At 41.8% G+C, this 6,943-nt stretch overlaps 1 non-coding gene across 1 annotated transcript; it reads right to left on the bottom strand.

Annotated features, from left to right (window-relative positions):
* Positions 1 to 669: 669 nt before the first annotated feature.
* Positions 670 to 743, bottom strand: TRNAN-GUU (transfer RNA asparagine (anticodon GUU)). The gene has a single exon. It is a non-coding gene; the product is annotated as a tRNA-Asn (tRNA).
* Positions 744 to 6,943: the final 6,200 nt, after the last annotated feature.

The following is a 6,943-nucleotide window of genomic DNA, read 5'->3' as shown; positions in this document are numbered from 1 at the left end:
GGGAAACCACGGAAAAACACTTCGAGGGTGGCTGAGGAGGGAATCGAACCCCGCTCTACTCAGTTGACCTCCCGAGACTGAGTGGACCCCGTTTCAGCCCTCGTACTACGTTTCAAATTTCGTGGCAGAGCCGGGAATCGAACCAGGGCCTCCGGGGGTGGCAGCTAATCACACTAACCACTACACCACAAAGGCGGACTTTATTGGACCTAGCAACGAAAATTCGATAAGTTAATAATTTCACTCGGCTCCTTACCCCCAAGTCTTCCCTCCCCAAAGTTTACAACGTTTTCGTAACAATTTTTCTTATGACAGCCTATGTTAATATAAATATAAATTCAGTTTGACCCCCGGAAGGAGAGGGGATAGCCGTGGGAAAGTTTTGTAGCCGTTTCAGAGGCATATGATACCAGATGAGAGATAACCAAGTCCTTAAACAGGACACTACACTAGGAAAAGCAGAACAGGAAAGTCCGTGAAGCATGATGCGGCTCTAGAAAACGGTACAGAATGCTGTGTACATTATAAGGGACACTGAAAACGTAAAAGTTACTGAAAGTAATGAGGCTGGAAATTGAGGAAAACGTCAAACGTGAAGTGAATCTGACGTAATGGAAGAAGGCCATTACAGTTACACGCTACTTGCCCGTGTTCCAAAAGAAAAAGTACCGCCCCCGGGTGGGCTTGAACCACCAACCTTTCGGTTAACAGCCGAACGCGCTAACCGATTGCGCCACGGAGGCCTCGAAACCGGAATTCTATAAAAGATATAGAGATATATCACATCCGGAGTTTGTACTGATAATATAGCTTGCGAGGCGATAAGCCTGGCTGGATTACAACTGTTTTAAGTGACAGCTGACACACAAGACAAGTTTCCGTTTACATTGTGCTTTCTGCCATGCTGTCCTATTATTATTATTATTATTATTATTATTATTATTATTATTATTATTATTATTATTATTATTATTATCATCATCTGTTTACCCTCCAGGTTCGGTTTTTCCCTCGGACTTAGCGAGGGATCCCACCTCTACCGCCTCAAGGGCACAGTCCCTGAGCGTGAGACATTGGGTCGGAGATACAACTGGGGAGAATGACCAGTACCTCGCCCAGGTGACCTCACCTGCTATGCTGAACAGCAGCATCGTGGGGGGGGGGGATTGGAAGGGATGGATAAGGAAGGTGGAAGGAAGCGGCCGTGGCCTTAAGTTAGGTCCATTCCCGGCATTGACTGGAGAAGTGAGAAGCCACGGAAAATCACTTCCAGGATGGCTGAGGTGGGATTATTATTATTATTATTATTATTATTATTATTATTATTATTATTATTATTATTATTATACCTGGAGACTTTTTTTCTTAATAAGCAAGCAACCTACAGTATTAGTTTTATTACGTGATCATAATTGGGGATCTCCAGTGTTTCGTGGAATCCGAACGGTACAGATGTGACCTTCAACTTCAAAAATGCCATATGACTTCTTTTTCAGTTTGTTTAACGTCGCACCGACATAGATGGGTCTATGGTGACGACGGGATAGGAAAGGGCTCGGAGAGAGAAGAAAGCGGCCGTGGCCTTAATTATTAAGGTACAACCTCACATGCATTTGCCTAATAATAATAATAATAATAATAATAATAATAATAATAATAATAATAATAATAATAATAATAATAATAATAATTTGCGGTACATCTGTGGTGTTGTGGTTAGTATGATTAGTTGCCACCCCTGGAGGCCGGGGTTCGATTCTCGGCTTTGCTACGAAATTTGAAAAGTGGTAGTAGGGCTGGAACGCGGTCCACTCAGCCTCAGGAGGTCAACTGAGTAGAGAGGAGTTTAGTTCCTTCCTCAGCCATCCTCGGAGTGATTTTCCGTGGTTTACCACTTCTCAAGGCAAATGGCGGTATGGTACCTAAGTTAAGGCCACGGCCGCTTCCTTTCCTTTACCTTGCCTATGCCTTCCAATCATCCCACCCCCACCCCGCAAGGCCCCTGTTCAGCATAACAGGTGAGGACGCCTGGGCTAGGTACTGGTCCTCCTTCCCAGTTGTATTCCCTGACCCAAATCGTGGCAGAGCCGAGAATGAAGCCCGGGTCTCCGGGGATATCAACTAATCACACTAACCACAACACCACAGTGGCAGACTTTTGATTTAATACTGTACAATAAAACTTTCGCCAAAGGAACAATTACACATGTGCACAACTAAGGTTTTGTACCATCAGATCCACACATTGCTGCGAGAGTCTCCACTACTTGCTGTGGCACTGTACTAATCGGGTTGCTGCGTCACATGGTATTTTGGGCATATTTCCGCGATTTTTTTGTTTTTGTTTCTGCAAGTTACTTTACGTCGCATCGACACAGACAGGTCTTATGGCGACGATGGGACAGGAAGGAGCTAGGAGTGGGAAGGAAGCGGCCGTGGCCTTAATTAGGTACAGCCCCAGCATTTGCCTGGTGCGAAAATGGGAAACCACGGAAAACCACATTCAGGGCTACCGACGGTGGAGTTCGAACCCACTGTATCCCGAATACTGGATACTGACCGCAATTAAGCGACTGCTAATTATTTTTTATTATTTAATGAAATTAAAGGAAAAATTAGGTAAAACAGTAGACAACAGAGTTTACATTTCTAATAATATCTAGTTTTAAGTGACCATACTGTAATTTGAAAGATTTTTTCCTCCACACGATGGTTAGGCGAGGGTCGCCGGGGGCTGCCACCCTACGCCCCCCCTTAACCACCATCACTGTTCCGCTATTCTGTTTATGTTACGGACACGGCGCAGTTACTGATATTGGAAGCCTTTACGTTGCACTCCTGCTAGGGCTTTAATGGTCTGTATGGGGATGGTTTCCCTTTGCTATGCTAGACAACCCCACTTAAAATCATCAGGCTTGGTGGAATTGAACATCTCCAAATTTCATGATCAGAATGGCGCGATAGATAACGACACTTTGCAACAGCATGATAACACTTGATGGTGAAGTTATCTAAAAGTTAACTTCGAGTATGAATGCTTTAAAAAATCCCGAAAAAATAAACTGTGAGCGTAATTGACAACTATTTCCAATAAGACTGACATTTCAGAAATCTGATCCAGCCACTAGTTAGTTTCACCTAGGTTGCGCTACACCTCAGGAAGAAGACGAAAGTGCCAACACTTAATTAAATTGTAGGAATGTCCGAACTTCCTGTAACTCCGCGGGCTAGCGTGTTACGTAAATAAAGAAAAATAGACCAGACATGATCATTTGTTCTCACTAATTAATTCCAATTGTACTGTTGTTAAGAAATGAAAGGGAGAGCGTGTCGGTTCCGGGTTCAATACCCAGTGACGGACTCTCGGTGTGCTCACCACTGGAATGCCAAGCTTTTGTAGTCACAAGTTTTTTAAAATGTTTTTTATGCCTTAACAAGATTTCCAGCTCCCACTGGTATTTTCAACGTTCCATACTGCATTCAGCTGCACCAGGTTTCACAACAAAGTCATTGATGTTTTACGGGCCTTGACCTGAATTACACCGGAGGCCCTTCCGTAAGATAGTAGGTCAACGATGCAATTATCCCTTGTCCCCACAGACAATGCATGCAACAGACGAGGAGGAACATGTGTCCTGCAGAAAGTCAGGGATTGTAAATACACGAAGATGGTAACAACCCGTGGCGTAGATGTTTGGTGGGTGGCGGGTTCGTGTCTCAACACCTCCACACAAAAATGTTTAACCTAAAAAAAATACAATCTGAAAGTAATTCCACGTAGCATATAATAATAATAATAATGATAATAATAATAATAATAATAATAATAATAATAATAATAATAATAATAATAATAATAATAATAATAATTTTTTACGTACCGAGGTCGATAGCTGCAGTCGCTTAAGTGCGGCCAGTATCCAGTAATCGAGAGATAGTGGGTTCGAGCCCCACTGTCGGCAGCCCTGAAGATGGTTTTCCGTGGGTTTCCATTTTCATACCAGGCAAATGCCGGGGCTGTACCTTAAGACCACGGCCGTTTCCTTCCAATTCCTAGGCCTTTCCTATCACATCGTCGCCGTAAGACATATCTGTGTCGGTGCGACGTAAAGCAAATAGAAAAAACATTTTTACATCCCACTAACTACATTTTTATATTCTTCGGAGACGCCGAGGTGCCGAAATTTTGTCCCGTAGAAGTTATTTTACGTGCCAGTAAATTTATCTAGACGAGCCTGGCGTATATGATCACCTTCAAATACAACCAGCTTGAACCAGGATCGAACCTACGAAATTGGGCTCAGAGGGCTAGTGTTCTACCGTACGACCTACTCAACCCGGTCTTGTACTAACTGTTCGTAATTTCACGAATCTTAGAATTCAAAATTATATACAAAATTATTTATTATGTTCGTATACTTATTATTTTTAACGTAAAGTATCTAGGAAAGCAATAAATTTAAATTTCCACTTTGGTTCGCAAATGGGCGCAGGGTAGGTAAGTCGGAAATATCACAAATTTGAATGCTAGACACAAGATAACCAACAATATTTTATTTTGACCTCCGAAAATATATCATGGCCATGGGCCTGACAGCTATGTAATTTAGAAAGAGAGAACCTATTGTTTTAAGGTATGTCTCTAAGTATGTATGGCAAATATTGCAATTCATTGTATGCCAAGGATTAACACTAAGCGTGAATTGAATTTATAATTATTTAATTATCCTGAATACCATTAAAAAGGTGCCATATTAAAATTGTTTATAACATTTTTCACACTGTTTTGGATGGCCATTTCCCAAAGCTTTCATTTTCATAAGAATAAAGTGAATTTTGTCAAAAACGAAAGCATCAGTCAACTTGGAAGCATGGGTGCAATGCGTTTTCCGCCAGGGTTCTTGTTTACTCTTCCGGTCGCTAATAACAATAAAACAGTGATCGTATGAGTTCAGCTACATTGTGCAATCATTTCAGTTTGACGCCATCTAGATTGCAGAGTGAACTGGATCTCTTTTGTGTGATCTATGACTGAGTTTTAATTAATTTTGTCGGATCAACACTAGGTGTATCACCACCCTTCAATGTAATGTATTACGTTGTCAGTCTGGCAACCCATTCATGCACAAGTTGTTGACACAGTCAATAAATTATTTTAACACATTTAATTGATTACCGTTACTCGAAAAGTGTTTATTTTATACGAATTTTCCTGAACTGATTGAGAAAAGTAAAATTAATTTTAAACTTTCGAGAGAAATTTTGGGGAGGACCACCCACTGGACAACATCCTCTCCCCTCCCGCTGGCTTCGTGTTTGATACGTATATAATGCTTTACCTTAATTGTTAAATTATATTCAAACCAGAAGGAAATTTTTATTCCAACGCAGTGAACTTGACAATAGTTTTCAAAACTACTCTAAAATTTCCACTCTCTTTTTTTTGGAAATTTCTGAGATTCAGGCACGTAAATTTGGCAGTTATAATACTGACGAGACTGAGTACTGAGTATTCATTTTAACAAATATTTCCATATTCCCTTTAAATAAATAGTGGCATCAACCCTGAACGAAAATCTACGGCCTGTTTTTCGTCATTCGATCGGGTCAGGATTGAAATTAATGGAGCCTCCACCTAGCGACGAGGATAAGAATTAAGTGGCTTATCCCACGGCTGTGCCTATCCACATACGAAAATGGTTCACGTACCAAGATCGCTTGTGCGTGTTGTCTCACGAACCATGTTCGTAGCGAACATGGATTTCTGTCGAGTTGGAAAACTTGGTTCGTGGAGTTGGAAACGACGAACCATGTTCGCAACTTTGATACCGGTAATATGAGACCAGGCATTGGCAGCAAGCGGTTGATAAGTACAGTAGTCGGGATGGCCAGACACTGTCCCAGTGCTTCCTAGCTTCTTGACAAAGTTTATAGACTTTCCAAGGCTTTCCTTATCTTTGAAAAGTGCAGTCAAGTGAATAAAGAGGCAGATAGAAGCAGGAGGAGCCATTACAGGAGCTACTGAGAATGACGCGAGGAAGATACCCGAGGCCGATTTAACGTTTGTAACTGCGAGAGTTAATTCAGTGAAACAAAGTTTTCGTAGGGAAGTGAGGAAAGTTAAAGAGTCGAAAAGTAAAGAAAGTTCGTCGCAAGAAAGTGTCCATGTACCAAAATGATGGTACTTCGGTCTTCTTTCATTTCTTACCGACCAAGAAGAAATACGAAACTCGAAATCAAACGATCATTTCCACGACAAGTGTGAGACCGAGTTCTTTGTGCTGGGTCAACGTGTGTAGCGAAACAGAAGCGAACTTGGTTCACGAACTAACTTCAGGAACCAAGTTCGCCCAGTCATGTTCGTATGTGTATAGGCAGGGGCGTGGGCAGGGGCATGGCCTAAAGTCACTCTGCATAGAAATGATGAGGGTGGTTTTGTAGAATTAGTCGATTTTTTTAAAACTGTACGTTGAGCAGTTTATTGTACCAAGTGTAACACAGCAAGGCTGTAAACAATGCTTGCCTTTGCCAACACCGCGACATGCTCCTCACAAAAGACCTGCACAAAATTGTTGCAATAGAACATACGACTGTTTATGCTCGACGATAATTATAAGTCTATTTTTTTTACACATTCATAAATTTCTGTCGAGATGTCGCTTGGCAGTTGAGTTTACTGAACAGAGCGCAGAGTGCATGCGCTAGGTTATTGATTTTCTGTGAGTGGATCAGAGACCTCGACAATGTCGCATGTTTGTTAGAAGATTATCGTAACCTACACTCCGCACGGCTCTACTTCTAAATTGACGTTTTGGCAGATTTTGGCTCCGTCTGGCGATTATGCGCTGAAGCATAGGCATCCAACCAATCCCAATCTGCCATTCATATCGATTTATATCGGCAGAGCACGATCTCGAAACCCAGTTGCCAACTCTAATATTTA

Source organism: Anabrus simplex, chromosome 8 (assembly GCF_040414725.1).
Source record: "Anabrus simplex isolate iqAnaSimp1 chromosome 8, ASM4041472v1, whole genome shotgun sequence".
In the NCBI taxonomy this organism is placed as follows: Eukaryota; Metazoa; Arthropoda; class Insecta; order Orthoptera; family Tettigoniidae; genus Anabrus; species Anabrus simplex.
The sequence above is the reverse complement of the archived record's forward strand: the minus strand, read 5'-3'. Positions and strand labels throughout refer to the sequence as shown.